Raw genomic sequence first — 7,241 nt, 5'->3', positions numbered from 1 at the left:
GCATGTGTGATGGTGAAAGTGCACACCTGATGGAAGTGTGTGCACAGCGAGTGAGGGCTGCTGTCGGAAGCGGGTGGCGCGGGTCCTGAGGCCAGACCAGTGGACCTCCACCCACCCAGAATGCTTCACTCGCACAAATAAATTAAAAGTCTGATGCAGATGCTTCTGTTTGCTCATTTATTGTACTATCCTCTGATTTTCTTGTAGTTTTATTTTTTTCAAATCAGGGAAGGAAGGATAAATAATAATAATATAGTTGTGCGTTACTTCCAAACTGATTCATCCCCCTGCAGAATATTAAAAAACCTCCCCTACAGATGTTTTAAAAGCACAGCTGCAAGACTGCAGCTTTATAATTTTGAGAATGGGGTGTCAAAAAGCAAGCTATGCAGCATCTGTCAATTGACATCTATCTGCTTAATAGTTTAAACCCTATTGCTTTTATAATGTCCTTATAATGCCCCATTCATTTTACAGTTACATCTCTGAAAAATCTGATCTCTATCACCTATTCCCCATTCTTCTTAACTCTTTAATAATGATCCCGGCAACGGCATATCAGAATGGAAATTACTTCTAAAGAACGTTGTAATAAATATATGTCAGGCATATTACATAGGATTTGCTTACTTTTGATTTAAAAAGACAACATTTAATCTAAGAACTCAGAACTCAGAGTGTTCATCTTGTGCATCCCAAGCTCGTAAAAAAATGCAGATCAGAGAAAACTGAATGTCTGCGTCCTCATCCGTTCAAAATGCACCCTTGGCTGCCTGCCCCCCAAACAGCAGGTGCGTGTCAGCACCGCAAATGCACATCCTGGGCAAATATTGACGCGGACCGCTGGCTGGTGTCTTCCTCTGGGCACACGGCACTGGCCAGGGGGTAATTGGGGTCTTGAGAGGGAGCAGCGTCCAACCGGATGTGCGTGACCCCTTCGGCAGGCGGGAGATGGGGGCCGGCGTGGGTTAAACCCTGGGTGGAGCTTTCTGCACGAGGAGCTGCCGGGATGTGTGTAGTCAGGTCTGGATACTGATTTTATTTTGAATATTTGAATGCAAAGGAATTGACGTGAATGTTATTGAAATGGTATTTGGCATTTTCTGTGGGGAGACCAGAAGACAGGTCCACACCTCGCTTCTTTCTGGGGACAGCAGGCACTCCTGCCTAGTGTTTAATTACGTAGCACAATATGCAGAATTCAGAAGAGGAAGGAGTCTTTCAAGTCGTTGATTCTAATTCCCCAGTTTCACAGAGAGACCGAAGCCCACAGCTAAAGCCCCCCGGAGGGCCTGGGGGCGTCTGCGTCCTGCTTTCTTTGACCTGGAAATGCCCTCAAAGTCATGGTGAGTACAGCCAGCCGTGGGCCTTAGTCAGGCCGTCCTGGAGATCCACAGCCCTTCTGTTCCAGATTATCGCCGTAACTTCTGAGCCCGTCTACCTGCTGCCAGGGGTGTCCTGGGTTCCTACTGCAACCACAGTTATCCTTCTAAGATCAAATCCTGAGCAGATCTCTTCTGCACTAAAAACCCGCCATGGCCCTACACTGCCCCTGAGTGAAGTCGCGGATGCCGACATGGACCACAAAACCCGTGTTCCCGTCCAGCGCTCGCGGGTCCCCTGCCCACAGTGATGGCTGTGTGCCCAGCCCCCCAGACCCTCCCAGGGCTGGCGTGTGCCCTCCACCCTCCCACATGGATTGTATGTTCCCTGAGTCTGGACAGTTTTCCACCCCTGCACCCACTTCTCCTGCCTGAAATAACCAACTCCTGTGGCCCGAGGTGTTTTCCCAATTCCCCAAAGCGGCATCAGATCAGCATCCAACCAGCATCCTTCCTGTCCCATCATGGTGTCACCAGGCACGAAGTCCACCCTCCTGGCTGCAGAGATGGGCGGGGACCGAGAGCATCCTGACACTCCTTCACGGTCTGGGTCCTGGTGGAGCTGCACCTCCAGCCGGTGCTGCTGGACAGCCCATCTCTCGGCTGGGATTTCGAGAGTTGGGCTGTCCTCCCTCCGGCCTCAGCTTGCTCTGTGTATGGATGTGTCTACCTGGCATGGTCCCCACGGTGCTCTGTGCTCATGCACAGAGAGGGAGGTGGAAGCTGGGCAGCGAGAGCAGGATCCTGGTGACAGTCTACGTGTGCAGGCCACTATCCTGGCTTCCGGGCTAGGAGCCCAGCTCCCAGTCTCTGCTAGTTTGTGTTGGGTGGTGTCTCTGTCATCCACAATGCAATGACTGTGCCTGGCTCTTCTCTTTCCAGACCCTGCAACTGCCCACCCACTGGATGCATCCCCACAAGAACATCCCCTCCCATATTTCTGAGATGGCCCACCCCTCCTCCACAGGGCACCTGGCACTTGAAATGGGCCATCAAGAAGGACTTGCTGAGTAAAGGAAGCAGAGAAGAGGATGCAGGGAGGGAGGGAGGAAAAGATCCAAGAAACATCGCCAGAGGAAACACCTGTGGGCTGACGGCCAGCCCTCAGGTGCAGCCTGACTCTGCTGCCACTGACCCGGCAACTCCTCCCCCCAGGTCCTCGGGCCCCACCTGTGCACTGAGAGGAAGCAGCCGCTGTGCCCTGCCGAGCTTCGGCGTGATTCTGCAAAATGGGAGTGAGCTGAGCAAGTGGCATTTCTGCTGCCCAGGGTGTGTGTGGAGGGAAGGGTGGCTGCAGTGCAGGGTGGGGGTGGGGGGTGTCCTGTAGCCCTGGTGCAAAGTGTGAAGGGGGCACTGCACTGGGTGCTTCTAACTGAAACATTTGGAATCTCTATCTTCTAAGAGATTGATAATAATGAATCTGTGATGACCGTTATCTTTCCAGGCTTCGAGTCCCCCAAGGGCACCTGTGGAGTGAAGACATGGATGAGGGAACGGGTGAGCCTCCGGTTTGGGGCCTTGAGAACCCGTGTCGGTAGCTCGATGCTGTGGCCTCTGCATGTGACCCTCGTTCATTCTGGCAGCAGGAACGGGCTCCACACATCAACACCAGCTGGGGGACGAGGGCAGCTCGCCGGGAGACACCTGCCATCCTCGAGACCACCCATCCTAGTCCAAGTAAGGCCACACTCGCAGGTGAGGAAAGGAATCAGGGAGTTTGTGCTTCACTGACAACTCCCCTTTGTTAACCTCACTCTTTCCCTGAAACCAAACTTAGTTTTTTGTGCTAAGAGTCTCTCCACCTGGTTTCTTAAGATTTGGGGAGAAGACAAGCTTAGCTGCAGAAATGTCTAATGTAATAAGAATTTGATTTAAAAATCAATAAAATAGGGATGCCTGGGTGGCTCAGTGGTTGAGCATCTGCCTTCAGCTCAGGGCACGATCTTGGAGTTCTGGGATCAAGTCCCACAACAGGCTCCCTGTGAGGAGCTTACTTTTCCCCCTGCCTGTGTCTCTGCCTCTCTCTCTGTCTCTCATGAATAAATAAATAAAATATTTAAAATTAAAAAAATAAAAATCAATAAAATAGACATTCGATGTAGACATTCACAGTGGATTGAAGTTCCAGATAGCTCACTTACCAAAACACACTGCAGTGCACATCCTACAGCCTTCTAAGTTGTTCGGGACACTGACCAACCAGCACAATGCTCAGCCTCTCTCCCCGAGTCCAGCCTTCTTGGGCCTGGACCTTCCTGTCTTGTGCGCTGAGCACCCCTGCCCCCCATGCTCCCCAGCTCCCATGCACCTGTGTGGAGCTCCTCCTGGCCCTTCTGCTGCCGTGCAGAGGGTCTGAGCACTCGGTGTCCTCAGGCCCCCTGGACCCTGTCCAGGAGGGTGCTGAGCTATGCACAAGGGGATGGCCAGTGTAAGCAGCAAGGTGCAGATAGGAATGTCACGTCTAGACCACACCTGGTAGGACCCATCCCCTGAAGGATGCCACTCCATTTCCTGTTAAAAACAACCAATCCCTCACCCACCAGCTCATTGTGTCTTTTGCAACAGTGGTTGCCTCTCATTGGATCTTGCAGGGACAAACCAGGGGACATTTTGGTCAGTGTGCCTTTGGCTTTGCCTTGGATTCTTGGTTACACCTGGTGCTTTGAACTCAGGTAGAAAGTGACGTCTCCCAGACAGTGACGGCCAACTTGCACAGACCGTGCACTCTTTACTGACAAGAACGGCTGGCACTTACACAGCTGTCCAAGGCTGACAGAGAGCCTTCTCCCACACTAACTCCTGTAATTCTCCCCAAGCCCTGGGCATCAGCTGAGCCACAGCCACGGAACTCCTGTCATGTGCACCAGCGTACTCACCAGCCAAGGAGTCCGGTCCCCCCGCACCCAGGAGGTGAGGGACCCCCTCGTCCCCACGAAGGGTGAGGATAGAGACAGCACAACCCCGACATCTTTGAGCAAGGCTAAGACCAAGACCTAACCTAAAGGACACAAGGAATGAAAACAAAGCAAAACGAGAAAGTGAGGGATCCAATGAGCTGGCTCCTTCGAGGTTGTCTCCATGGGACGCTGGGATGTTTGCAGGCCGAGGGGCTTGAGGGTGCTTGACCGTGGAACCCATGAAGCACTGGTCGGGCCCATCTCCTGAAGCTCGCGCCCCAATCTCACCGGCAATCACAGGCGCAGCCTCCCCCACGCGGAACCAGCTCCCTGCGACCGCAGAGAGCCGGGGATCAGAAGCTCTCTGCCCACCTGCGCATCCACTGCCGCGTGTGCTGCTGGCTACGGGCAGTCAGACGGTCTCCTGGAAACCACAAAAAGACTTCAAAATCAAACCTTTCCCTGGAGAGGAGGCAATGCCTGCCTCTAGCTTCATTACTCGGCAAGAATGCACAGACTCCTTCCCAGGCCAATTATTCCTGTCTGAACTTCAAACACCGAACAACAAAAATTAATTCAATGGGAACTAGCTTGAAACTCGATCACACTGCCAAGAAATAAGCCGCTGCGCTGAAATCAATAACACTTAACCCAGGGCACTGCAGCCGCTCCTGCGGTGGTGGCAGGCACCCTGCCCCCGTGGCTGGTCCAGCGAGGGCGTGAGGACTGGACACAGGGCGCTGGCCACCCCAGGAAGGGAGGCGGCCGTTTCCAGGGAAACCAGACCCGGCCCAGTGGGGTGTAGATGTGCCTCTCCCCACTGCCGGGAGAAGGGGAAGTCACCACTTACCAGCCCTGCGTCCAGCAGCAGGTGCTTTCTCCCCTTGAACTGCTTAAAAAGCAAACCCGAAAAAAAATTGCAACAAAAGACAAAGTTTCTGGGAAATCCTGGGATGGGAACTCACATAGTCTAATTGTAGAACGTAGATTATTTTAAGATCTGGTATCATTCCCTGTGTGAGCTCCAGGGTCCTGCTCAGGGATGCCCAGCTGCAAGGCCCAGTCCCCAACCCTCACCCTGCCCTTTGTCACCCGAGAGTGTGGTGATGAGCCGTGAGACAGGGTGTGCGCAGAAGGGGAAGAAGGGTTTGGAGCAGTGCCAGCAACGAACACGTTTAACTAGCCCCCTGCCCCGCAGCAACCGAGGAACCTCAGGTATGTACCAGCTCGGTGCACTCCACTCACACACGTGCCCCCCATCTTCCTGGGATCGTCAATTTTATGTGTCAACTTTCCTGGACCACGGACCCCAAGTGTTAGGACAATGCCATCCTGGGTGTTTCTGTGAAGATGCTTTCTGGATAAGATTAACTTTGAAAGTGGTGAGCTCTGATACAGGTGGGCCTCACCCAATCAGTCGAAGGCCTGGCTAGAACAGGTGCTGACCTCTCTAGGCAGGAAGGATCCCCGCCAGCAGGTACCCTGTGGACACTACAGCCCTTCCCCAGTCTCCTGCCCACTGGTCCACCCTGTAGATTTGTAATCCTCAGTCTCCATCATTATTTGAGCCAATTTCCTAAAATCCTTCTCTCTCTCTGTGTCGCTCTGTCTCCCTTTCGATGGATAGACAGACCACAGACAGACAGGTAGAGGGAGGTCTTTAAGTGTGATCCTGAGGTTTTTAATCATGTAACACCCCCATTGGGTATTTGGAAATTTGTCAGAGTGTCTGGGACAGCCCCTTGGCTCTGCCTGGCCAGGGCTGGAGGTACATCGCCGGCATGTCTCCTCCACTCCCACAGCATCCCTCCTGAGAAGTATTGCCCCATCCTGCCTGGACATCCTGGGCAAGTGCAGCAGGCGGCTGGCAGTGGTGGACCAGAGAACAACGAGGCTCCTTGTGGGGTGGCTAAGCTTTTTAGCCAGGACCCATGAGATTGCGTCAACCATCCTGGGGGGCCTGTGAACTCTCAGGGAGGAATGATGTTGGCAAAGTCTCCTGTGATTCATGAGGAGGGGCTCAAATCAGGTCAGTGGGAAGGCTGTGGGGGATGATCCAACTGCGGATGGGAGCACTAGGGGCATAGGGGCCCAGGTGGGAGGCCCCACTGGGAGCTTTGGGGCGAGGGAAGGGGCATAAGAAGGCCCTTGTGGCTCTGATGTCATGTGGGGGGCATAGGACCTGGGGTCCAAGCCAGCACCCGCTCAGTTACCGGGGTTACATGTGTGCTATGCTAGAGGTGGTTCCCTTCACCGAGAAAAAAATCAGCTTAAGTGACAGGACAAGTTTGGGGGAAAGACGAGGCTATTTGGGGATGTGTGACTATTCTGATCCTAGAAACATCTGTTTCTCGAGGATTGCTCTAGGCTGGGCACATTGGCAAGTTAGTGGTTGTGCAGTCACCGGGTGGGAGCACCCCACAGCCCAGCACCCCAAACCATGCAGGAGTGGCCCGGGCACGGGAGCAACACGGATCTCCCCCTCCCAGAGCTTTCTAACAAGAGGTTTTGGTTTATCTGATTTTGTTTGGTTTGTGTTTTGTTTTTGCCGAGCGCCTGCGGGGAGTGAATCAAGCTGGACCCCACAGACCTCCTGCATAATAACCAGGAGGAGCATCCTGGAGGGCGTGGGTGGGACCCGGCTGGCAGCCAGGCCAGGTGTTACCAGTGAGAACCACACCGTTTAGTTCTTTCCTCCAGAAAGAGTCCACCCGCCCGACTGTGGGGTGCAGGGGCATGATTCAGGGGCTAGGAGGGCCCACGCTCCACACAGGTCCTTGCCAGAGAAGCTGGAAAGGTCAAACATGGGGAAGGCTGGGACCGGACCCTTGGGCCGACGGCCAGGCCCAACAGCACGGGGTATGCGTCCCATCTGGAATGCCCAGAACATTCGCAGCAGAGAAGCAGGGAGGTGCGCAGGGAAGCAAGTGACAGAGGGAAGGCAGCTAAGGGAACGTCCAAG

The sequence above is a fragment of the Vulpes vulpes genome, chromosome 3, assembly GCF_048418805.1.
Source record: "Vulpes vulpes isolate BD-2025 chromosome 3, VulVul3, whole genome shotgun sequence".
NCBI lineage: Eukaryota > Metazoa > Chordata > Mammalia > Carnivora > Canidae > Vulpes > Vulpes vulpes.
Note: the sequence above shows the minus strand (reverse complement) of the source record.